General features: G+C 43.7%; 1 protein-coding gene across 5 annotated transcripts in view; it reads right to left on the reverse strand.

Moving 5' to 3' along the window:
• Nucleotides 1-26,447, reverse strand: part of pdik1l (PDLIM1 interacting kinase 1 like) — a 69,650-nt gene that overhangs the window by 19,691 nt on the left and 23,512 nt on the right. For 3 of the 5 annotated variants that reach the window (XM_072247197.1, XM_072247198.1, XM_072247200.1), the window contains 3 exons: nucleotides 25,547-25,625; nucleotides 22,999-23,417; nucleotides 13,947-14,988 (listed from right to left, as the gene is read on the reverse strand). The gene's annotated coding sequence lies outside the window, so the exon portion shown is untranslated. Of the gene's footprint in view, nucleotides 1-445; nucleotides 582-13,946; nucleotides 14,989-22,998; nucleotides 23,418-25,546; nucleotides 25,626-26,447 lie in introns of those variants that run through there. The other 2 variants (XM_072247199.1, XM_072247202.1) reach the window with 2 other exon arrangements.

Genomic DNA, 26,447 nt, shown 5'->3' on the forward strand with positions numbered 1-26,447 from the left:
CAGTCTCCTGTACCTCCTTCCTGATGACAGCGATGAGAAGAGGGTGTGTCCTGGAAGGGGATGTCCTTCTGAGGAACCATTCCTTGAAGATGATCTGATACCATGGAGGCTGATTCCCATGATGGAGCTGGCTAGTTTTACACGTCTCTGCAGCTTACTTTGATCCTACCTGGTCATTGTAAATTGTCCCATGATTAAGTTCGGGTTAAATTGGGGTTGTTGGAACGGTGCAGCTCAAAAGGTTGTAGTTTTTGCCGATGTTGTCCTGCTGAACATTGTCATAGAGACATAGTAAAGTACAGCACAGACACAGGCCCTTTGGCCCATCTAATCCATGCTGAAACATTTAAACTGCCTACTCCCTTCGATATGCACCTGGACCATAGCCCTATATACACTTTCCGTCCATGTTCCTATCCAACTTCTCATATGCATTGGAGTTTACCTGGCATGCACCACTTGCACGGCAGCTACGTGCGCACTGGAATGCGTGATGACACATTTCGACTGCCTCCACCACGTCCTGACGAAGGGTCTCGGCCCGAAACATCGACTGTACTTCTTCCTACAGATGCTGCCTGGCCTGCTGCGTTCACCAGCATTTTGTGTGCGTTGCTTGAATTTCCAGCATCTGCAGATTTCCTGTATGTTTTGATGTAATTGTTATAAATAAAGGTATCTGAACCTGAATGAAGAAGATAGGATGCTTAAGAAGGTGTTGGGAAATTGAATTCAAAAACAGTGAGATAAATGTCTCAGCTCTATAAAATTCTGGTTAGAGCACACTTGGAGTATAGTGTTCAGTGCTGGTCACCTCATTATAGGAAGGATGTGGAAGATTTGGAGAGGTAAAGAGGAGATTTACAAGGATGTTGACTGGGTAAAGGAACAAGTCTTAGGAGCAAAGATTGAGCAAGCTGGGACTTTTCTCTTTTGAGCAAAGGAGGATGAAGTGACTTGATAGAAATGTGTAAGGTAAGAGGCTAAAACAGAGTGACTAGCCAGTTCATTTTCCAAAGGCAGCAATGGCTCATGTGAGGGGACATATTTTTACAGTGATTGAAGTAAAGTATAGGGGGTCCTGAAGAAGGGTCTCAGCCCAAAACGTCAACTGCGTACTCTTTTGCATAGATGCTGTCTGGCCTGCTGAGTTTCTCCAGCATTTTGTGCGTGTTGCTGGAGTATAGGGGGAATGTCAGAAGTAGGTTTGTTTACACATTGAATGCAGTGCAGGGCGGCGGGGGGTGTTAGAAGTGAATATATTAGGGACATTTAAGATGAAAGATGAACGGAGGGCTGTGTGGGAGGTAAGGGTTGGATTGATCTTGGAGTAAGTTAAAGGGTTAGCACAACATTGTGGGACAAAGGGCCTGGACTGTGCTGTACTCTTCTGTGCTCTATGTCCCATAGTAGGTTCTATGTTTAAATGCTGAGAATTATCCACATATCCTTAAAATATTTACCTTCCAAATCACCACCACTAAACAATATTCACAATGAGTTTTTTTGGAAACATACAGATCAGAAACAGGGCTTTCAATCCACTGCATTCTTGTCAAACATTTTGCCAATGTACAATAATCCTATTTACTCACATTGGGTCTTTATCCTTCTATGCCTTGCCTGTTCAAGTGTCTGTCCTGACATTGCTTAAAAGTAGTTACATCTTGCTCATGGACTGCTTGTCCTACTCCCATCAGGGAGGAGGCTACGTTGCATTCACACCAGGATTAACAGATTCAAAAATAGTTACTTTCCAAAGCAAAGTTCAAAGTAAATTTATTTTCAAAGTACATATATGTTACCGTATACAACCCTGAGATTCATTTTCTCGCTCACATACTCAATAAATCCAATTACCATAATAGAATCATTGAAAGGCCAGGGCAGACAATCAGTCTGCAAACGACAACAAACTGTGCAAATAGAACAGAAAAAAAAAATAATTAAGCAATTCACTTAGAGATGGTGAGATGAAGAGTCCGTGAAAGTGAGTCCACAGGTTGTGAGAACAGTTCAGTGATGGAGCAGGTGAAGCTGAGTGAACTTGACCCAACAAGAGCCTGATGATTGAGAGGTAATAACAGCTCCTGAACCTGGTGGTTTGAATTCTGAGGTTGCTATAACTTCTTCCTGATGGCAGCAGCGAGAAGAGAGCATGACCTGGGTGGTGGGGGTCCCAGATGATGAATGCTGCTTTCCTGTGTAGATGTGCTCAGTAGTGGGGGGGAGGGCTCTACCCATCATGGTCTGGGCCGTACCCATGACTTTTCATAAGAATTTTTGTTCAAGGGCACTGGTGCTTCCATACCACAACATGATGAAACCAGTCAATATACACTCACCAAACATCTATAGAACTCTGTCAAAGTTTTAGGTGTCATGCTGAATCTTCACAAACCTCTAAGTATAAGTACAGTCATACTGGGCCTAGGACAGGTCCTCTAACATGATAACGTCAAGGAGTTTAAAGTTGCTGACCCTCTCCACCTCTGATTCCCTGATGAGGACCGGCTCATGGACCTCCAGTTTCCTCTCCTGAGGTCAATAATCAGCTCCTTGGTCTTCCTGACATTGAGTGGGAGGTTTTTGCTGTGAAGGAAGGCTGATCAACACCTCCACCCACTAACTCCACCACTACTGTATTATTTCCCGTCAGTCACACCATGTACAGCCTGCCGTCACCTTATGTACACACAGTCAAACTATGTATGTAAGCTATCTTATGTATTTATATTTATTGTTTCATTATTATTATTGTGTTCTTTATCTTTTGTGATATTTTTATGCTGTATCGATGTGGAGTAACAATGATTTCATTCTCCCTACACTTGTGTACAGGAAATTATATCAAATAGTCTTGCCTCTTGAATCTTATCGTATCCAATTTCACCAGTCTTCTCTGGTAGCACGTTCCAGATTTCAGCTACTTTCTGTGTAAAAAAAAATCCCTGAGCTCACCTTTAAAACTCCCACCTCACTCCTTAAAATGACAACATCTTGCTTTTGATAAGCCTACCAAATAATTTGAAGAATATTTCAACTATCTACCTTATTACACCTCTCATCACCTTGTACAATACTGTACAAAAGACCCTAGGCACAGATACTATATACAGCAAGGATTGCCAAGACCTTTGCACAGTACTGTATTTGTCAACGTGGAGCAGAGAGCAAGCTTCCCTAAATCTGGCAGAAGCGAAGGATGTTGGGAATGGCAAGGGTGGAGCATCACAAGAGAATCCTGACTAATGAAGGCCAACAGACCACGTCCCTTTGAACTACTCTATCAACTTGCTCAGCAACTTTGAGAGATTTATGGGTGTGGACCCTAATGTTGCTCCATTCCTTCACACCATGAAGAATCCTGCCATTAGCCCTGTAACCTGCGTTCAAGCTCAACCTTCTAAAGTATATCATTTCACTCTTTTCCGGATTGAACTGCATCTGCCACTTCTCATCCCAGCTCAATGAAGAACATTAGACATCCTGAAGGCTGGTCAGGGAGAAGAGATTCATAGGTTAAGGACAACAGTTAAGGACAGAGATAGATTTGAAAACAAATTGACAACTACCAAACAGTTGTACAGTCTAACTTGGAGATATTCAGAGAACACAGCCTTAGTGTGAGTTATCACAAGGGGAGCGGAGATCTGGGTGTCCTCAGGATAAAGTTCAACGGTGAAGATGGGAAGGGAGAACAATGATAGGCAACAAAATAGAACGTGCAATTCCTCTTTGAAACTCTGACTTCATAAAAAAGAAACTTACAGTCTGGCAGTACAAAGCTCAGAGTCAATATTATTGTGCGGAGAACTAGCACACCATTATGATTAATTGCATCTCCACATTGCTTGTACGAGCATTACTGTAATGAAAGAAACCCCATTCCTTTATAGTCGTGACAGCACAGTAACAATGTAACATCACAAAGCATCTCCACGTAATCTTCTAGAATGTTAGAAATTACAAAATTAATGTTCAGTTCAGAAAATATTCCTGTTTAGAATATGATAGGTGTAATGCCAACATCATGGTACTGGTTAGTGGAAGTGTAGGGTGAGAAGAATGTCATTAAACCCCTTAAGCCTGTTGTGATATTCAGCTACACCACTGCCTATCTCTGTCTTTTGTCTTTGTTCCCTAATTCCATAACTTCCACTTCCCATTAATTTTATAAAGAACAACTCTCAACATGATCTGGAAACAAGCGTGCAAGATCATATCATCTACTGGTCCAACTGCTATCTGTAGTTTTAAAACTTATCCCTGCCTCCTAACCCCAATTCTCTCATATTCTGGATCAGGGATACATTCCTGGCCACTCAGGACACACCGTTCTCCATTTTACAATGGAGGTCATAATGCTGCAGCTTGTAAAGGGGAGTTATAATGTTTCAGGGCAATACTCATAATCCTTTGATTTTAATTTAATATCTCTTTCAAGGAAGATATTTCATTATTGAGTTTGTTGCAATGCAAGGGCTACGTCACAGTGTGTGCTGACAATGAGTCAACCCAGGTGCAGAGGAATGGTAGACATCCAAGTAAAGACAGAAACAAGAAGTTATATACAGGAATTCCAGCAACTGAGCGACAATGCAAGACAAATCATTCAAAACACAAGGACTCTGTGAACCACGCTTTATGGGAGTCTGCATTAAATAATCATAGAAATCAGAAATCCTGTGCCAATCACAATTAACGACAAGGTTAGTCAGAAAGCACCAGGGCTTAAGACAACAATTAGTAAATGTTGATGCTTGAGAAACCTAGAAACCCAGTACTCTGTGGCACGTCGCAGAGACCCACACAGTTTTCTTTTCCCCAGATTCTATAATAAGAAAGTGTGATTGACCCAGTAACCATGATCGAATCCTAATTGACTCCTGAAAGACTCTTCGAAAATGACACTGTTTTGAATGGATGATATTCTGTCATTGTTGGCCAATGTAAATGAAAGCCTATTCAGAAAGTAGGTTTTCTATTTCCTGTGAAGGGAACTTGCCCACCATTACACACAGTAGATGCTAATTTAATACACGGAAGTCATCAGGATTTCATAAGCTGTGTCATACTGCTGCTCACCCTAACCCAACACATGACTGAGCACTTCCTAAAGTACACTTGTATGCATTTCCTAAATCAGTCTATGTTTCTTCATAAGACATATCAGCAGAATCAGGCCTCTTGGCCCATCAAGTCTACTGTGCCATTCGATCATGTCTAATCTTTTTCCCTTCACACCAAAATTCTCATGCCTTCTCCCCATAACCTTTAATGGACTTACTAATAACGTATCCATCAACCACTGCTTTAAATATACCCAGTGACTTGGCTCCACAGCCGTCTGTGGCAATGCATTGCACAGATTCATCACCATCTAGCTAAAGAAATTCCTCCTCATCTCTGTTCTAAAGGAATGTCCTTATACTGTGAAGCAGTACCCTTTTCTCCTGGACTCTCCCAATATTTAAAACATCTGTCGCAATCTATGAACCACACATCAAAGTTGCTGGTGAACGCAGCAGGCCAGGCAGCATCTCTAGGAACAGGTACAGTCGACATTTCGGGCCGAGACTCTTCGTCAGGACTAACTGAAGGAAGAGCTAGTTAGAGATTTGAAAGTGGGAGGGGGAGGGGGAGATACAAAATGATAGGAGAAGACAGGAGGGGGAGGGATGGAGCCAAGAGCTGGACAGGTGATTGGCAAAAGGGATATGAGAGGATCATGGGACAGGAGGCCCAGGGAGAAGGAAAAGGGGGGGGGAACCCAGAGGATGGGCAAGGGGTATAGTCAGAGGGAGGGAGGGACATCAACTGCCAACGGGACATCAACCGTCTCGACTTCACTGCACCTTGTCCCCATTCCAACCTTACTCCTTCCGAACGCTCTGCTTTCCACTCCCTCCACACTAATCCCAACCTTACTATTAAACCGCCGATAAGGGGGGTGCTGTTGTAGTCTGGTGTACTGCCTTCTACCTTGCCGAGGCACAGCGACAACTTGCAGATACCTCCTCTTATTTACCCCTCAATCCTGACCCCACTAAGGAGCACCAGGCCATTGTCTCCCACGCCATCACCAACTTTATCCGCTCAGGGGATCTCCCATCCACTACTACCAACCTTATAGATCCCACACCTCGCACTTCCCGTTTCTACCTCCTACCCAAGATTCACAAACCTGCCTGTCCTGGCAGACCTATTGTCTCAGCTTGCTCCTGCCCCACCAAACACGTTTCTGCATACCTCGACACAGTTTTATTCCCCCCCCGTTCAATCCCTTCCTACCTATGTTCGTGACACTTCTCACGCTCTTAAACTTTTCGATGATTTTAAGTTCCCTGGCCCCCACCGCTTTATTTTCACCATGGATGTCCAGTGCCTATATACTTCCATCCCCCATCAGGAAGGTCTCAAAGCTCTCCGCTTCTTTTTGGATTTCAGACTTAATCAGTTCCCCTCTATCACCACTCTGCTCCGTCTAGCAAAATTAGTCCTTACTCTTAATAACTTCTCCTTTGGCTCCTCCTACTTCCTCCAAACTAAAGGTGTAGCTATGGGCACCTGTATGGGTCCTAGCTATGCCTGCCTTTTTGTTGGGCTTGTAGAACAATCTATATTCCAAACCTATTCTGGTATCTGTCCCCCACTTTTCCTTCGCTACATCGATGACTGCATTGGCGCTGCTTCCTGCATGCATGCTGAGTTCGTTGACTTCATTAACTTTGCCTTCAACTTTCACCCTGCCCTCAAATTTACCTGGTCCATTTCCGACACCTCCCTCCCCTTTCTAGATCTTTCTGTCTCTGTCTCTGGAGACAGCTTATCTACTGATGTCTACTACAAGCCTACTGACTCTCACAGCTACCTGGACTATTCCTCTTCTCACCCTGTCTCTTGCAAAACTGCCATCCCCTTCTCGCAATTCCTCCGTCTCTGCCGTACCTGCTCTCAGGATGAGGCTTTTCATTCCAGGACAAGGGAGATGTCCTCCTTTTTTAAAGAAAGGGGCTTCCCTTCCTCCACCATCAGCTCTGCTCTCAAACGCGTCTCCCCCATATCTGCTCTCACTCCATCCTCCCGCCACCCCACTAGGAATAGGGTTCCCCTGGTCCTCACCTACCACCCCATCAGCCTCCAGGTCCAACATATTATTCTCCGTAACTTCCGCCACCTCCAATGGGATCCCACCACTAAGCACATCTTTCTCACCCCCCCCCTCTGCATTCCACAGGGATCGCTCCCTACGTGACTCCCTTGTCTATTCGTCCCCCCCATCTCCCCATTGATCTCCTTCCTGGCACTTATCCTTGTAAGCAGAAGAAGTGCTACACATGCCCTTACACTTCCTCCCTTACCACCATTCAGGGCCCCAGACGACACTTCACCTGTGAGTCGGCTGGGGTGATATACTGCGTCCGGTGCTCCCGATGTGGCCTTCTATATATTGGCGAGACCCGACACAGACTGGGAGATCGTTTTGCTGAACACCTACGCTCTGTCCGCCAGAGAAACCAGGATCTCCCAGTGGCCACACATTTTAATTCCACATCCCATTCCCATTCTGATATGTCTGTCCATGGCATCCTCTACTGTAAAGATGAAGCCACACTCAGGTTAGAGGAAAAACACCTTATATTCCGTCTGGGTAGCCTTCAACCTGATGGCATGAACATTGACTTCTCTAACATCCACTAATGCCCCACCTCCCCTTCGTACCCCATCCATTATTTATTTATATACACACATTCTTTCTCTCACTCTCCTTTTTCTCCCTCTGTCCCTCTCACTATACCCCTTGCCCGTCCTCCGGGTTTTCCCCCCCTCCCCCTTTTCCTTCTCCCTGGGCCTCCTGTCCCATGATCCTCTCATATCCCTTTTGCCTATCACCTGTCCAGCTCTTGGCTCCATCACTCCCCCTCCTGTCTTCTCCTATCATTTTGGCTCTCCCCCTCCCCCACCCACTTTCAAATCTCTTACTAACTCTTCCTTCAGTTAGTCATGACGAAGGGTCTCGGCCCGAAACGTCGGCTGTACCTCTTCCTAGAGATGCTGCCTGGCCTGCTGCATTCACCAGCAACTTTGATGTGTGTTGCTTGAATTTCCAGCATCTGCAGAATTCCTTGTGTTGCAATCTATCTAGGATTTTCAATATTTGATAGGTTTCAATGAGATCTCCCCTCATTCTTCAAAACCTCAGTGAGTACAGGCCCAGAGCCATCAAATGCTCCTCATACATTAACCGGTGGATTATTCTTATAAACACCTTCTGGACCCTCTCCAATGCCAGCACATTCTTTATTTGATATTGGGCCCAAAACTGCTCACAATACTCTAAATATGGTCTGGCCATTGCCTTATAGAGCCTCAGGATTACATTCTTGCTTTTGTATTCTGGTCCTCTCAAAATGAATGTTAACATTGCATTTAGCTTCTTTACTACCGACTCACCTACCAGTTAATCGTTAGAGAATCCCACACTAGGATTCCCAAGTCCCCTTGCACTTCCAGTTCCTGGATTCACCCCTACTCAGAAAATAGTCCATACTTACTTTACTTTACTTTATTGTCGCCAAACAATTGATACTAGAACGTACAATCATCACAGCGATACTTGATTCTGCGCTTCGCGTTCCCTGGATTACAAATTGATAGTAAATAGTAAAAATTTAAATTATAAATCATAAATAGAAAAGTTAAAGTAAGGTAGTGCAAAAAAATACTGAGAAGCAGGTCCAGATATTTGGAGGGTACGGCCCAGATCCTGGTCAGGATCCGTTCAGCAATCTTATCACAGTTGGAAAGAAGCTGTTCCCAAATCTGGCCGTACGAGTCTTCAAGCTCCTGAGCCTTCTCCCGGAGGGAAGAGGGACGAAAAGTGTGTTGGCTGGGTGGGTCGTGTCCTTGATTATGCTGGCAGCACTGCTCCGACAGCGTGCGGTGTAAAGTGAGTCCAAGGACAGAAGATTGGTTTGTGTGATGTGCTGCGCCGTGTTCACGATCTTCTGCAGCTTCTTCCGGTCTTGGACAGGACAACTTCCACACCAGGTTGTGATGCACCCTAGAAGAATGCTTTCTACGGTGCATCTATAAAAATTAGTGAGCATTTTAGGAGACAGGCCAAATTTCTTTAGTTTTCTCAGGAAGTTAAGGCGCTGGTGGACCTTCTTGGCAGTGGACTCTGCTTGATTGGACTAAGTCAGGTCATTTGTGATATTGACCCCAAGGAACTTAAAGCTTTTGACCTGTTCCACTTGCGCACCACCGATGTAAATTGGGTCGTGCGGTCCGCTATTCCTTTTGAAGTCAACAACCAATTCCTTCATCTTGCTGATGTTGAGGGATAGGTTATTGTCTTCACACCATGCCATCAGGTTCTTAATTTCCTCCCTGTACTCAAACTCATCATTGCCCGAGATACGGCCTACAATTGTTGAGTCATCAGCAAACTTATATATTGAGTTTGATGGAAACTTGGCTACACAATCATGGGTGTACAGTGAGTACAGCAGGGGGCTGAGTACACAGCCTTGTGGGGCACCAGTGCTCAGGGTGATTGTAGAGGAGAGCTTGTCTCCTATTTTTACAGACTGGGTCCTGTGTGTGATGAAGTTGAAGATCCAGCTGCAGATTATTTTTACCACAATGCATGACTATACACTTCCTTACACTGTATTCCATCTGCCACTTCTTTGCCATTCTCCTAACCTGTCCAAGATGTTCCTCAAAACTACAGGGCCCACCACCTGCCTTTGTATCATCCACAAACCTGTCCAAAAAACCATCGATTCCATCAACCGGATCATTAACAAACAATGTGAAAAATAGCAGACCCAGCACGAGCCCCTGCAGAACACCACTAGTCACTGGCTGGCAGCTGGAAGGAAAGAGTTAAATATGACTCCCCCTTGGTACATGCCAAAATAAAATGGAAGTTTGATGACAAAATGGTGTTGGGTTGGAATGTGGTAATGGCCTGTTTTCCCTCTTATTGACCAATGTTTTGTCTCTATTTTGAATGCACATCATTAATATGAGATGCCGGTGAAGAAAGTTTTCCTCCTTATACACCTGTAGTCCTTGTTTTCCTAAATTATGTGTCTGGGCTGAAGGTCATAAGAGATAAGAGAGTGCAGCTGGTACCACCAAGGGATAGAAAAGTACGGGAGAGATAATTAGGTTACACTTTGGAGGAATCTTAAAGGGTTTAAAAAAGGGACATTTTCTGTGTGCAGTGGGGATCTTTGTCTTAAACTAGGTCATGGCTGGTGCTAGTGCTACAAAGATAGGGACAAGCACATCAGGAGAGTTAGAGTATGTCAGCACACCACAGTAGCATAGTGGTTAGCTATTCAGCTCAGGGTGAGATGGAGTTCAGAGTTCACTTCTAGTGCCCTTCTGTAAGGAGTCTCTGTACGTCCTTCCCGTGGAGTGCATGGGTTTCCTCCCATAGTCCAAAGACGTACCGGTTAGGATAATTGGGGGGGAGAGATTGCCGCATCTGTGGCTCCCCTCTAACATTGCGGAGATCGGCTTGTCTAGTGGATGGTAAGTATTATTTTGATTTCTCCACATCTACTACTGTAGACGTCTGTTTTTCTGTCTGTATTGCATTTGTGCTAGTTCTAATAAAGTGCTTTCTTCTGGCAGCATGCAGTGTCCTCTTTGTTTGCGAATATATATGAGAATGAGAAAAGAAAACATAACGAATTTTGAAATAATTTTTGTTACAGCAGCCAACCTGAAATGGCCCCCTTTCTTCTGCCATTTATGGAGTCATAGAGGAGTACAGCACAGAAACAGGCCCTTCAGCCCATCTAGTCCATAACAAAATATTTAAACTCTCTATTCCCATCGACCGCTACCATCCATGTACCTATCCAAACTTCTCTTAAACTTTGAAATCGAGCTTGCATGCACCACTTGCACTGGCAGCTCATTCCACACTCTTATCACCCTCTGAGTGAAGACGTTTCCCCTAATGTTTCCCTTAAAACTTTTCACCTTTCACCCTTAACCCATGACCTCTTGTTTTAGTCCCAGACTCAGAGGAAAAAATTAATTAATTTACAAATATTACAAGAAGCATTCCAGGAAGATGTGAAGTTTCAGTCAATATATTCTATAAGATGTGGTGTAGGTCTGCAATCTATTGACTCTTACTAAGACCAATGGAAGGCTAACACAGTTAAGATGATCACTTCTGAGCTGATTACTTCGTATTCAAGGCCAAGTGGTCCAGAGAATATACAAGTAAGATTCACATCCAACGGCTAAACAGGACAGCATGAACTTCAGCTTCAGCCTCACATAAGTGAGAAGAAAGAGGAATGAGATGGTGTGGTGACAGCCACCAAAGGAGAGCAAAGTTTGGCTTTAAACGACCATGCTCTTTACTCTGGAGTTGTTGTGATCAGGAAGGAAGGGGTAATCTCGCCAATCACCTGTTGAGTTGGCCACTGTGATAGGGATCTGATGAATACATTTTCTGATAACCCAGTCAATCAACAGAAGATGAAAGCTGCCATGTTATCAGTAGACTCTCTACACAGACAGCAAAATCAGCTTGCAGTTCAACTTGTGCACCCACAGTAGTGTAGCGGTTAGTGACACTATTAGGCTAGGGTTAATCTTGGGTTGTTGGCCAGCACGGCTCACAGGTCTGGAGGGGTCTATTCTGTGTTGTATCTCAATAAATAAACAATAAATAAGTAAATAGTTCCCATTTAATTATTATGATTCTCAACTCAAGTGAAGGTACATTGTAACAGAGTAAGAAGTTCTGTTTTGTCAGAATATTTTTAAATCTCTATGCTTGGCACTCTTACACACAGTGACAATTCAATCTCCAGCCATTGTATATGCAGTCAGTTCCACTGGAGATAATCATCCTAAGATGGAGCTATTTTGTTTGCGAAAGGTTCAGAAGGTTGATGACATTATGAGGGACCTAGAAAGAATTACCCGAAGGAATGAAAAAAGAGGGGTTTGTTTTAAGCTCAGACAGTGACGAGAATTAACTCATTGACACACAGGGTAGTATGAGCAGAAAAAAAACAATGCTACATTTAAAATGTACTTTATGTTGGCATTGTACAATAGAAGTGCAATTTCTCATTGTCACCATCTGAAATCATGGCATAACTATTGCTGGCAGAATTTCAGATTGTGACGCACAGGACTGAGTTAGATCAGCTGGTTGAGCGTTGTTGCAATAATCTTGCACTCAACGTCAGTAAGGCCAAGGAATGGACTGCAGGCTTCAGAAAAGGAAAGCTGTGAAAACACACACCAGACTTCATTAAGGAACCAGAAATGGAAAGGGTGAACAGTTTCAAGTTCCTGAGTGTCAACACCTCTGAGGATCAATCCTGGGCTCCACATATCGAGGAAGTTACAGAGAAGGTAAAACAGCAACTATATTTCATCCAGAGTTTGAGGAGACTTGGTATGTCACCGAAGACCCTCGTAAATTTCTGCTACTGTGGAGAGCTTTCTAGCTGGCTGCATCGCCATTCGGTATGGAGGGGCCACCGCACAGGTTCGGAAAAAGCTGCAGAAAGTTGTAAACTCAGCCAGCTCCATCAAGGACACTAGCCTCCCCAGCATCCAGGACAACTTCACAAGGCAATGCCTCAAAAAGGCAGCATACATCATTAAGGACCCCCATCACCCAGCACATGCCCTCTTCTCATTGCTGCCATCAAGGAGGAGGTATAGGAGTCTGAAGCCACACACTCAACATTTTAGGAACAAATTTTATAACATATGTCAATGATATTAAACCTGATTCTGATTCTAATTCTGCTGAAGAGATTTTTGGTCAGAAATGAGATAACTGAGCAAATTGATTGCTAATTTTAATGATTCTATAAATTATTACTCAGTGTCAACAATCTAGGCTACACCGCAGGAAATCAAGATTGGACAATAATGCAAGGTTTTATTTTGTTGTCTCATGTTGTAAGCTGAAACAGAAAATTTAAGATTGCACAATACATTCACAGAGAAGACTATTAATATCCAGGTTCAAACACACCAATAACATATTCACAGTTCCTCCCACCCACCCAACCCTTCCCCACAGATCATAAACACAAGAGATTCTACAGATTCTGGAAATCTAGAGCAACACATACAAAATGCTGGAGGAACTCAGCAGGTTAGGCAGACTCATTGCAAATGAATAAATAGTCGATGTTTCTGGCCAAGACCCTTCATCAAGACTGGAAAGGAAGGAGTAAAAGGGTGAGGAGAGAGAAAGGAGGACAAGCTGGAAGGTGATAGGTGAAGATAGGTGGGTGGGGGGAATGGGATGAAGTAAGAAGCTGGGAGGTGATAGGTGGAAAAGGCAAAGGTCTGGAGAAGAAGGAATCTGATAGGAGAGGAGAGTGGACCAAGGAAGAAAGGGAAGGACGAGGGGACCCAGGGGAGGTGAGAAGAAGAGGTAAGAGTCCAGAGTGAGGAATTGAAGAATTCCCCTGCATACGTTTGAACTCCTGATAGCATGCATCAGTTAAGTAATCATTCTCCCACACCTCAGCCCAAGCACTGAACACCAACATGCTGTTTATCTAAGAGCCTCATGTTTGAACGTGTCTGCATTCAGAGATGAGCAACAGCAGGAATTCTGAGCTGAGGGCAGGTGATCCACCAGTAAGTCAGATCAGGACAGGAACAGAATCCAAATCATCCCAGCCCCGTGGGCTGAGTCAGAACCAGCTAGATGCAAACATACACAAAATGTAAGTCTTCTCAATAATTTCATCATACTATTACCTTTCAGCATCCTATAAACAATATATTACATTGAAAAGCAGCAACTTGTACACAAATAAAATGAATTCTTTATTTACAACAAAATCCAAAAATAGCATCAGGAATAATAACAAGTCACACGCTCTTGGTCAAGAGAAGATTGACATCACGAGAATACTTACTACCTGGGCACTTGATCGTTAATATCCAGGTAGATGAATCGCGAAGCACTGTATCTCCAACAATACTGCATTTATCAGAGTGACAGTCTGAATTACTTTGTAAAGTCCTGGCGTAGGTCTTTTAACTCAGGGCTGAACATGAGCCAAGATACAACTGGAATATATCAAGACTGTATAGGGTGGGACAGGTTTATACAACAGAAACTGTATTGGGATTGAACAGTAGATGTTGAAACGTTCAAGCAGTTTATCGTGAATTTAGCTTCAACATCAACTATATTGCTCAATGTGAATTTACTTCCAGTATGATACTGTGGTGCTCATATCTAATGGGTTTGCGAATTGGCGAGTCCAGAGTTCGAGGCCTAGGGCTTGAGTCCCATCATCAGTGATTCTGGAGTTCGAGGTGTTCAGTGATTGGTGGGTGCTGGTGTTGATGCCGAGAACCGAGGCCCAGGGGTCGAGTCAGAAGCCTGGAAGTCGAGGCCCATTGACTAGAGCTCCGTGCCCATGAATTTTTGCGAGTCCACTCTGCGGTAGTCAAAGACCCGATGTCTGTGTGTCCGACCTGCAGACCAAAGAGGACAGACGGTCTTCATGTTACGGTACTGTGTATGTGGGAGGGAAGGAAGAGTGGGGCCGGTTCAGCTGCTGCTGTTGTTTTGTTGCTGTTGAGTTCTGTCGGGCATCGTTGGCACTGGAATGTGTGACGACACTTGAAGGCAGCTCCCAGCACATCCTCGGATTGTGTAGACTGTCACCGCAAATGACGCATTTCACTGTATGTTTCAATGTACTTGTGATAAATAAATACATTTGAATCTTGAATCTTGCTGAATACATTCAGCATTTGCAGACACAAATGTAAAGGAAAGTTCAAGAACCACATTGACTAAAGTGGCCCTGTGTCCACATGGAACTTACACTACTCTCCAGAGCCATGACACCAAGAGTGCATCAACAGTAGGTTTGCCCGTTCTGTAGGATTGTCCAAATTCTCCATGAAATGAAGATTCATGCTCTGGGCATGCTGTGATAAAACCTGGCAGAAAGGTCAGAAAGAAGAGCATTAAAACAGGCAGAGAAAGGTTTTTGATTTCACAGTGTCAAAGTAAAAAGCCACTTTGTTGAAAGTTTGTATCACTCTGTGTTAAATATGCAGTGTTCATTTCTGGCAGCCCTGGCACCCAGTGGGAGATCTGGGGTTTTCATTCTTCAGGACAGACAGGACTAATAAAGTGTGATATTTACAAAATTCAAAATGTAGATTATGTCTGAGAACTATGACACCCCCCCAAGCCTATCAACCCTACCAGGAAGATTGATAATCTGACAGAGTGGTGCCATAACAACAACCTCTTACAACTGTAACAGGCTGCGTGAGCCGGTCATGCACGCAGCCTGTTACAGTTACTCCATTTAGTTTCTTACTTTTTAAACTTTTTAACTTAGGTTATTTGTTGTATTTTTTTCTCACGATAACACGTTGAAGCTGCACCCTCTCTAACATGCTGGTGGAGAGAGTTTTATTTAGGTTTTTAGCGCTGGAAATAGTTACAGTCGGACACGTCTCATTAGCGGGGCAGCAATATGGTCGCATTGTTTATTCCAGGGACCAGCTGATTGCGCTCATGCCGGCCGGCTTAGCGAACAGAGCGGCGGACATCCCGGCTGAAATCTGGAGGAAAACAACAGAGGATGCAGAGGAGGATCAAAAAAGCAAGGGAAGAGGACCGGGTCGAGAAAACAGAGACTTATAGAGAAGAGAAGTTATAAGCCGTGTCTCCCCTCTCTCATCATGGGAAATGTGAGATCGCTGAAGAATAAAATGGACGAATTGACGGCGCTTGTCAGGAGTCAGAGAACATTTCGGGAGAGCAGTGTCATGTGCTTCACTGAGACGTGGCTGCACGAGGACATACCCGATCAAAGCGTTTCCATAGAGGGCTTCCAGACCGTTCGAGCTGACTGGAATTGCACTGAGAGCGGTAAGCGCAAAGGAGGGGGGCTTGCGATTCTGGTAAACAACAGATGGTGCAATCCTGGGCATATTACCGTCAAGGAACGTGTCTGCAGCCCGGATATTGAACTTTTTGCTGTTGGACTCCAGCCATATTCTTTGCCAAGGGAAATCTCGCATGCAATTGTGGTTGTTGTGTACATCCCTCCCTCTGTCAACCGACATCGGCGTGTAACATCATTTACACCGTCATAGCCAGATTACAAACCCAGCACCCGACTGCCCTCATTACCATCTCGGGTGACTTCAACCATGTTACCATGGCTAGAACACTGTCCAACTTCTCGCAGTATGTGAGCTGTACAACCAGAGGGGAGAGGATTCTGGATTTGATGTAACCTAACGTTAAGGATGCATTTAGCTCCTCTCCCCTCTCCCCACTGGGAAGGTCAGATCACAACCTGGTGCATCTAAAACCCTGCTACGTGCCTCTGGTGAAGAGTAAACCTGCAACCTCGAGGACAGTGAGAAAATGGTCGGAGGAGGCTTATGAGGTGTTCCAGGGTTGTTTTGAGGTGACAGACTGGCAGGCACTCTGTGAGCCACATGGAGAGGATATTGATGGGCTCACAGAATGCATCACTGATTACATCAACTTCTGTGTGGACTGCAATGTTCCAACAAGAATTGTCCTTTGTTATTCAAATAACAAGCCATGGGTGACAAAGGACAGTAAGGACATCCCGAACACTAAAAAGAGGGCGTTTAGAGATGGAAATAGGGAGGAGCTGAGGGCAATACAGAGGGACCTGAAAGCCAGGATCAGGAAGGCTAAAGACAGGTACAGGAGGAAGCTTGGGTGGAAACTCCAGCAGAACAACATGAGAGAGGTCTGGAGGGGAATGAGGACCATCACTGGGTTCCGGCAAACTAGCAACAGTGGAGCTGAAGGCAGTGTGGACAGGGCCAACAAATTTAACCTGTTCTTTAACAGATTTGACATTGTGGCCCCTGCCCATCCCCCACATGAGTCATCTGTTGTTGGCCCCCAACCAACACATATTCCACTCTCCCCTCCTACCCCCCTTCACAGTCCCCCACCCTGCTCTCATGACTATACCCCTTCCCCACATGAAACCACCACGGTGGGCTTCACAGCTGAACAGGTGAGAAGACAGCTGAAACGTCTCAACCCAAGCAAGGCTGCAGGACCGGATGGTGTCAGTACCAGGGTGCTCAAAGCCTGTGCCCCTCAGCTATGTGGAGTACTTTGCCATGTGTTCAACCTGAGCCTGAGGCTCCGGAGGGTTCCTGTGCTGTGGAAGACGTCCTGCCTCGTCCCTGTGCCGAAGACGCTGCGCCCCAGCGGCCTCAATGACTACAGACCGGTGGCATTGACCTCCTACATCATGAAGACCCTAGAGAGACTTGTTCTGGAGCTGCTCCAGCCTATGGTCAGGCCACACTTAGATCCCCTCCAGTTTACCTACCAGCCCCGACTAGGAGTTAAGGATGCCGTCGTCCACCTGCTGAACTGTGTCTACACCAACCTGGACAAGCCAGCGAGCACTGTGAGGGTCATGTTTTTTGACTTCTCCAGTGCGTTCAACACCATCCGCCCTGCTCTGCTGGGGGAGAAGCTGACAGCGATGCAGGTGGATGCTTCCCTGGTGTCATGGTTTCTTGATTACCTGACTGGCAGACCACAGTACGTGTGCTTGCAACACTGTGTGTCCGACAGAGTCATCAGCAGCACTGGGGCTCCACAAGAGACTGTCTTGTCTCCCTTTCTCTTCACCATTTACACCTCGGACTTCAACTACTGCACAGAGTATTGTCATCTTCAGAAGTCTTCTGATAATCTGCCATAGTTGGATGCATCAGCAAGGGAGATGAGTCTGAGTACAGGGCTATGGTAGGAAACTTTGTCACATGGTGTGAGCAGAATTATCTGCAGCTTAATGTGAAAAAGACCAAGGAGCTGGTGGTAGACCTGAGGAGAGCTAAGGCACCGGTGACCCCTGTTTCCATCCAGGGGGTCAGTGTGGACATGGTGGAGGATTACAAATACCTGGGGATACGAATTGACAATAAACTGGACTGGTCAAAGAACACTGAGGCTGTCTACAAGAAGGGTCAGAGCCGTCTCTATTTCCTGAGGAGACTGAGGTCCTTTAACATCTGCCGGACGATGCTGAGGATGTTCTACGAGTCTGTGGTGGCCAGTGCGATCATGTTTGCTGTTGTGTGCTGGGGCAGCAGGCTGAGGGTAGCAGACACCAACAGAATCAACAAGCTCATTTGTAAGGCCAGTGATGTTGTGGGGATGGAACTGGACACTCTGACGGTGGTGTCTGAAAAGAGGATGCTGTCCAAGTTGCATGCCATCTTGGACAATGTCTCCCATCCACTACATAATGTACTGGTTGGGCACAGGAGTACATTCAGCCAGAGACTCATTCCACCGAGATGCAACACAGAGCGTCATAGGAAGTCATTCCTGCCTGTGGCCATCAAACTTTACAACTCCTCCCTTGGAGGGTCAGACACCCTGAGCCAATAGGCTGGTCCTGGACATTTCCTGGCATAATTTACATATTACTATTTAATTATTTATGGTTTTATTACTACAGTATTTAATTATTTATGGTGTAACTGTAACGAAAACCAATTTCCCTCGGGATCAATAAAGTATGACTATGACTATGACTAAAAGCCACTTTGTTGAAAGTTTGTATCACTCTATGTTAAATATGCAGTGTTCATGCCTGGGGGCCCTGGCACCCAGTGGGAGATCTGGGGTTTTCATTCTTCAGGACAGACAGGACTAATAAAGTGTGATATTTACAAAATTCAAAATGCAGGTTTTGTTCTGTTTGAGAACTGTGACACCCTCCCTCCCACCCCCAAGCCCAAAATCTATCAGCCCTATCAGGAAGATTGATAATCTGACTGAGTGGTGCCATATCAACAACATCTTACTCAATGTCAGCAAGACCAAGGAGCTGATTATTGACTTTAGGACAAGGAAATCAGAGGTCCATGAGTTCATTTTCATTGAAAGATTAGAGGTGGAGAGAATCAGCAGCCTTAAATTCCTTGATGATATCATTTCGGGGGACCTGCCCTGGGCCCAGCACATACGTGCAATTTAAAAGACAGCATGACAGCACATCTACTTCCTTAGGAGTTTGCAAAGATTCAGCATGGCACTTAAAACTTTGACAAACTTCTATAGATGTGTAATGAAGAGTATATTGACTGGCTGCATCACAGCCTGGTATGGAAATACCAATGCCTTGGAACAGAAAATCCTACAAAAAGTAGTGGATACAGTTCAGCCCATCACAGTTAAAGCCCTCCACACCATTGAGCATATCTGCATGAAACACTGTCGCAGGAAAGCAGCATCCATTTTCAGGGACCCCCACCACCCAGGACATGCTCTCTTCTCACTGCTGCCACCAAGGATGAGGTGCAGGAGCCTCAGGACTCACAGCACCAGATCCAGGAACAGTTACTAGCCCTCAACCATCAGGCTCTGGAACCAGAGGGGAAAGCTTCACTCAACTTCACTCACCCCATCACTGAAATGTTCCCACAACCTATGGACTCACTTTCAAGGACTCGTCATCTCAGGTTCTTGATGTTTATTGCTTGTTTATATTATATTATTACTTATTTCTTTTTGTATTTGCACAGCTTGTTGTCTTCTGCACTCTGGTGGAACATCCAAGTTGGGCAGTCTTTCATTGATTCTGTTATAGTTATTATTCTATAAAGAAAACAGATCTCAATGGTGTATGCGATGACACATATGCTTGATAATACATTGACTTTGAACATTGATTGCTCTGCTCATCAAGGTGAGAGTCACGGTCTCTCTCATCTTCCCGGTATCAGGGTGATTGCTGGCCTTTGCCACCCATTGCTGTATCCAGGAACTCACCGCATCTCTGCAACCTACTTTGTCATCAGCCCAAGGGAAGTCACTGCAAATGCCAACAATGCAACCTTTCTGAATGTGCAAACATTCACCCACGATCTCAGGACCACCGATAAACACCTCTTGTCAGAGTGCCTGTCTGTATCCTTGTACAGGATTTGTGGTCCCCTGTCACTCCTCTCCTTTAGCCATTTTATGAAATTACATCAAAAGGAAATTACATATTTTTCAGACAGATTCTGTGTAGTCTGCAATGCTGTTTGAAGTAAAAAAAAATGGAACAGCAGTTACTAGTTGATTGTGTTTCCTTAAATGCCTTTTAAGAACAAATCCTGTTGTTTAGGAAAAGGGTAAACAAAATCCATCTGACCAGGTCAAGAGTCGTCTAGTTAACAGTTCACCTTCTAATCTATGTGGGAAACCAAATGAAGAGATAATGAACACCACTTCATCCAAAATCACCAGCTCCTCAGGACATTCAAAAGCAACAACACTGTCAACGTGGACAGTGAACCAGGTGGGTTCTTACAATAATCTAGTGATGATGACTACAAATTGAAAAATAAAATCCTATTGTTTACCGAATTTTAAATTCCATAGCCGCCATAGTGAGATTTGAATGCTGGATTGTTAGTTCAAAGTAAATTCCAAAAATTCGAAGTTCAAAGTAAGTCTTATTTATTTATTTAGAGATACAACGTGGAACAGGCTCTTCCAGCCCTTCGAGCTGCACTGCCCAGCAACCCCCTACTTAACCCTAGTCCAATCACAGGACAATTTACAATGACCAATTGACCTACCAACCAGTGCATCTTTGGACTGTGGGAGGAAACCAGAGCACCCAGAGGAAACCTATGCGGTCATGGGGAGAACGTACAAACTCCTTACAGGCAGCAGTGGGAAGTAAATATTATCAGAGTACATATATATCACCATATACACCCCTGAGATGCATTTCCCTGCGGGCATACTCAGCAAATCTATAGAATAGGAACTATAACAGGATCAATGAAAGATCAACCAGAGTGCAGAAGACAACAAACTGTGCAAATGCAAATATAAATAAATAGCAATAAATAGCGAAAACATGAGATAAGGAGTCCTTAAGGTGAGATCATTGGTTGTAGGAATATTTCAATGATGGGGCAAGTGAGTGTAGTTATCCACTTTTGTTCAAGAACCTGATGGTTGAGGGATAGTAAATGTTCTTGAATCAGAATCAGAATCAGGTTTATTATCACCAGCATGTGACGTGAAAGTTATGAACAACCCCGGAGCCATGCGTCATACAAAAAGCTTCTAAAAATAAACATCAAACTGCCAGCAAGAAAAGAAAATATACTAAAAGAAATTACAATTAGATCGTGGAAAAATTATATCAATTAACTCAAATAATAATAACGAGCAAATGAGCCCCATCTTTTCTCAAAATCAAATAAAGTTTCAAAGGTTCGACTTCTAATTTTCTCCAAACTAAGACATAGCATCACTTGAGAGAACCATTGTGACAAAGTGAGAGCTGATGTATGCTTCCACTTCAACAAAATGGCCCTCCTAACTATCAATGTAACAAATGCAATAACATGTTGGTCAGACACAGAAATACCATGAATATTTTGAGGAATTATTCCAAACAGCACAGTTAATTTATTAGGTTGTAAATTAACTTTAAGTGCTTTAGAAATTGTTGAGAAAACCGGCTTCCAGAACTGTTCCAATGTAGAACAAGACCAAAACATATGTGTCAGAGTAGCTATCTCAGTTTTACATCTATCACAATGACTATCAACATTAGGAAAGATTTTAGAAAGTCTCTCCTTCATCAAATGATAACGATGTACAATTTTAAATTGAATCAATGAATGCCTAGCACAAATTGAAGAAGAGTTAACCAACTTCAGAATCCGCATCCAATCCTCCGTCATAAAAGTCAAATTGAGTTCCTTTTCCCAATCCTGTTTAATCTTAGATAAAGGACGCTTATCCCATTGTAATAATAAATTATAAATTCTTCCAATAGAACCCTTAATCAAAGGATTCATACTCATAATAGTATCTAACAGGTCAGCCTCCAATACGTAAGGGATATTAGTTCGATGCAATACATAATTTAGAAGAAAAATAAATAAATAAATAAACAAGTAAATCAATCATAGTATACATATATTGAATAGATTTTTTAAAAAGTGCGAAAAAACAGAAATACTGTATATTAAGAAAAGTGAGGTAGTGTCCATGGATTCAATGTCCATTTAGGAATCAGATGGCAGAGGGGAAGAAGCTGTTCCTGAATCGCTGAGTGTGTGCCTTCAGGCTTCTGTACCTCCTCCCTGATGGTAACAGAAAAGGGTATGCCCTGGGTGCTGGATGTCCTTAATAATGGACGCTACCTTTCTGAGACACCGCTCCCTAAAGATGTCCTGGGTACTTTGTAAGCTAGTACCCAAAATGGAGCTGACTAAATTTACAACCCTCTGCAGCTTCCTTCAGTCCTGTGCTGTAGCCCCTCCATACCAGGCAGTGATGCAGCCTGTCAGAATATTCTCTACGGTACAACTATATAAGTTTTTGAGTGTATTTGTTGTCATGCCAAACCTCTTCAAACTCCTAATGAAGTATAGCCACTGTCTTGCCTTCTTTATAACTACATCAATATGTTGGGACCAGGTTAGATTGTCAGAGATCTTGACACCCAGGAACTTGAAACTGCTCACTCGCTCCACTTATGATCCCTCTATGAGAATTGGTATGTGTTCCTTCATCTTACCCTTCCCAAAGTCCACAATCAGCTCTTTCGTCTTACTGACGTTGAGTGCCAGGTGGTGTGAGTCCTGGGACTTTATAGATTTCCACCTAAGTACCTAATTGTTACTGATTTGATATAATTGAAGTTCCTTCAACATTACAAGGCCAGAATCTTGGAACCTCTGCCCCTCCTCCCTCCAGCTGATAGGATTATGGAAAAAAATCATGGCAGCAGATCAAGAAGAAGATGCATGATGATCTATAAACATCTGTTAGCCTTGGGCATCAAGTCTTTCCTTAGAGGGAAACCTAAACATACTCTTGCTTCCCTTGCTGTCCACGCTTTATTGGTTGGAGGATTTACCAGCTGAAATAGTCTTGTATTAGAATGATTTTGTTACCTCATATCTTTATCATGGAGCTGAATCATCATCGTCCAAATGCTTGTTTGGGATTGGTGGCGCCTCATCCACCTTCTCTTCATCTTCAACTTTAGGTCTCTCCTGAACAAATGATTGATGCTCTTTGTTCCTCTGTTTGACCACTCTTGCATAAATCGGTTCTTGTGTTTCCTCGCTTGTAGGCTCCCTCACCTCAGGGTTACAGTTTAATTCTGCTGAGGGCACTTCCTCAGATCGGTTGGTACAATCTGGCTTCAGAACACTTAGACTTCCCCTGTTTGTGTTCCAATGGATGTCTCTCACTTCTTCATACAAACTTTCATCGTTGCTCATGTCATTCCCTGCATGGTTAGTCAACTGAGTACTTGGGATGTTTTGGACAACTTGGGATTTATTGATCTCTGTTACCATCTGCAAGTCTGTGGAAGGAAAGCCACGAGTCATTAATTTGACCAAGAAATAGACAAGTAGAAGAAAAACTACCAAAGTGTGTGGTCTTTCAGCTGACATTTCTTCCTAATTTTTGTTTCCACCACATGGAATCCACTTGGCTAGTCATGGTAATTCTCCGTTAACTTTATGCCAAAACAGAATAAATATTTTAATTTGTAAAGTACAAGGAGAATGCCTGTAATTAATACACAACTTTGTTAGGAATTACAAAAACCATTTAAAAAGTCTTACATCTGAATTGAGCTGCATCTCGGTAAGAACCTATTGGTCTTGTAAATATGGTAAACAGATTTGACAGAATTATACCTTGGCTAAATTGGTAAAGTTGTGCAGCTACATTGTATAATTGTATAGACTAACCATGGTTCCCTTCAATGCAGAAGATTAAGGAGGTACTCTTATTGCAGTGTTTAATATGAGTTAATAGGCTAGAGAAGATGAAATTTATTTGGAGGGGATAGTCCAAGACAAACAAAATTAACCTTGAAATTAAAACCAAGCCTTACAGGTGTCACATCAGGAAGCATTTTGTCACTCAAAGTTTGCAAGGCTGTTGGGGACACGGAAGAGCGAGAGATCACCAGTGTTGGAATCTGGAGCAACACACAGAATGCTGGGGGAAGTCAGTGGCTCAGGTAGCATCCATGGAGGGAATCTGACAGTCAAGGTTTTTGGGTCTACTTCATCAGTCCTGAAGAGTTGAGTGTTGACTGTCCATTTTCATGGAGTGGCACGGTAGCATAATGGTTAGCACAACGCTTTACAGTACAGGTGACTGGGGTTCAATTCCCGCCACTGTCTGTAAGGAGTTTGTACTTTCTCCCTGTGGGATGGATGGGTTCCTCCAGGTGCTCTGGTTTCCTCCCACATCTACCAGTTGATTGATCTTTGTAAATTGTCCTTTGATTAGGCTGGTGACAAATCAGGGAATTGCTGGTCAGCACGGCAATCTTAATCTTATTAAGGGAAATAGAATAAAAGCAGGTAAAGATTTGGACACATGTCCAGCTGCAAAAAATTAGCTTACAGACCCGTAAGTGAGAGGAAGAATGCTCAAAGGCTTGAGTGCCTGTAGCAAAGGCCATGGTCATCCACAGTGCTGCATGTGGCCATCTGCAACAGTAATATTCCAGGGAATGGTGAATCTGCTGGGAAGGGGAGGTGCCTGAAGGACTAATATGAGGCAATAAAGTTATGAAATTATTTCAGTATAAGTGCCAGGGAACTGGTAACAATGGAAGATCAGCACATTTTAGGATTATGGGTAACTAAAGCATAGGTTGAAGGTTAGTAATTTGTATATATAATATACAAATAAATCAGCCATGATGGAATGGCAGGGCAGACTCAATGGGCCAAATGGCCTAATTCTGTTCCTATGCTCTGGAATTTTTCTATTTATAAGATTTTAAGTTCTACATCACAACAGTGACTACACTTATTTTCTTGATGCAAATGCTTTGGAAGAACTTAAGATGTGAACGATTTTTTTTTAAATTGTAAGACACACAAAATGCTGGAGCAGCTCAGCAGGCCTTGGTCTGAAACATCGACACTTTCTTGCTTTCCACGGCTACTGCCTTTCCTGCTGAGTTCTTCCAGCATTTTGTGGGCATTATTCAGGATTTCCAGTGACTGCAGAAGTTCTTGTGTAAGGCTTTGTGATCACAATGCCAGCAGAGGGAGCTCTGGTTCAAGTTTAGAGCAAAACCAGCTGGGGTTTCAGTAGACAGATTGAATTCCTTTATCAGCACATGAATGATTTTTAGTCCACTGCTGTCCAATACCTTAATAAATATCAACCATTGGTTCTTTTTTTCAAATTGGGAAATGGCGCAGAATAGACATTTCGGGCCACCCAGCAATCCCCAATTTAATCCTAGCCTAATCACAGGACAATTTACAATGACCAATTAACCTACCAACTGGTACGTCTTTGGACTGTGAGAGGAAACCGAAGAACCCAGAGGAAACCCACACAGTCACAGGGAGAACGTACAAACTCCTATAGGCAGTGGTGGGAATTGAACCTGAGTTGCCACCATTTTTATCAGCAGGAGGCTTCTCTGTTCCAGATTCTGTGACCATTACATACCAACTGTCTCTGTAATTATTCCTTTTTCACTTGTACAGTCCAGATCGTTGCTGAATCGAACAGAACCACTGTTACTCTTCTGCGGAGTGAAAAGGACAGATGGGGTTTGAAAGTTGTTTTGAGTTTTGTTTGTTAATGATTAACAATGAAGTACCCCCACAATCTATCCTAATTTGATCCTCACAACCTAGTCAGGGAATCAACCTCAACAATCACACGTCATACAGGCAGTTCACCTACTAAAAATCCCCTATTCATCTTGTTGTCATTCAACCTCAAATAGTCCCCGGTGCCCTCATCTTGACCCTCTTAGTTACATTAACTTCTGTAAAATCATGAGGGGTATAGGTAGAGTAAATGCAGGCAGGCTCTTTTTTCCACTGAGGTTGGGTGAGACTACAACTAAGGGTCATGGGTTAAGGGTCAAAGGTGAAAGTTTAAGGGGAACATGAGGGGAAACCTGATCACTCGGAAGGTGGTGAGAGTGTGGAACAATCTGCCAGTGTAAGTGGCGCGTGCGATTTTAATTTCAAGGTTTAAGAGCAGTTTGGATAGGTGCATGGATGGCAGGGATAAGCAAGGCTATGGTCTCAGTGCAGGTCACTGGGAGTAGGCGGTTTAAACGTTTCAGCATGGGCTAGATGGGGCAAAGGGCCTGCTTGTGTGCTGTACTTTTCTATGACTCTAATAGACTGTTTCTGAATAATCAAACAGTTTGGAATAGCTTAGGCTATTTGGTCCATTCAGTGACCTGAGTCCATTCACTGACCCGGGTCCATTCAGCAACCCGGGTCCATTCAGTGACCTGAGTCCATTCACTGACCCGGGTGCATTCAGCAACCCGGGTCCATTCAGCGACCTGGGTCCATTCAATTTTAGCTATAACACAGTGGGTAGCAGT

The sequence above is a fragment of the Mobula birostris genome, chromosome 30 (assembly GCF_030028105.1).
Source record: "Mobula birostris isolate sMobBir1 chromosome 30, sMobBir1.hap1, whole genome shotgun sequence".
NCBI classification, from domain to species: domain Eukaryota; kingdom Metazoa; phylum Chordata; class Chondrichthyes; order Myliobatiformes; family Myliobatidae; genus Mobula; species Mobula birostris.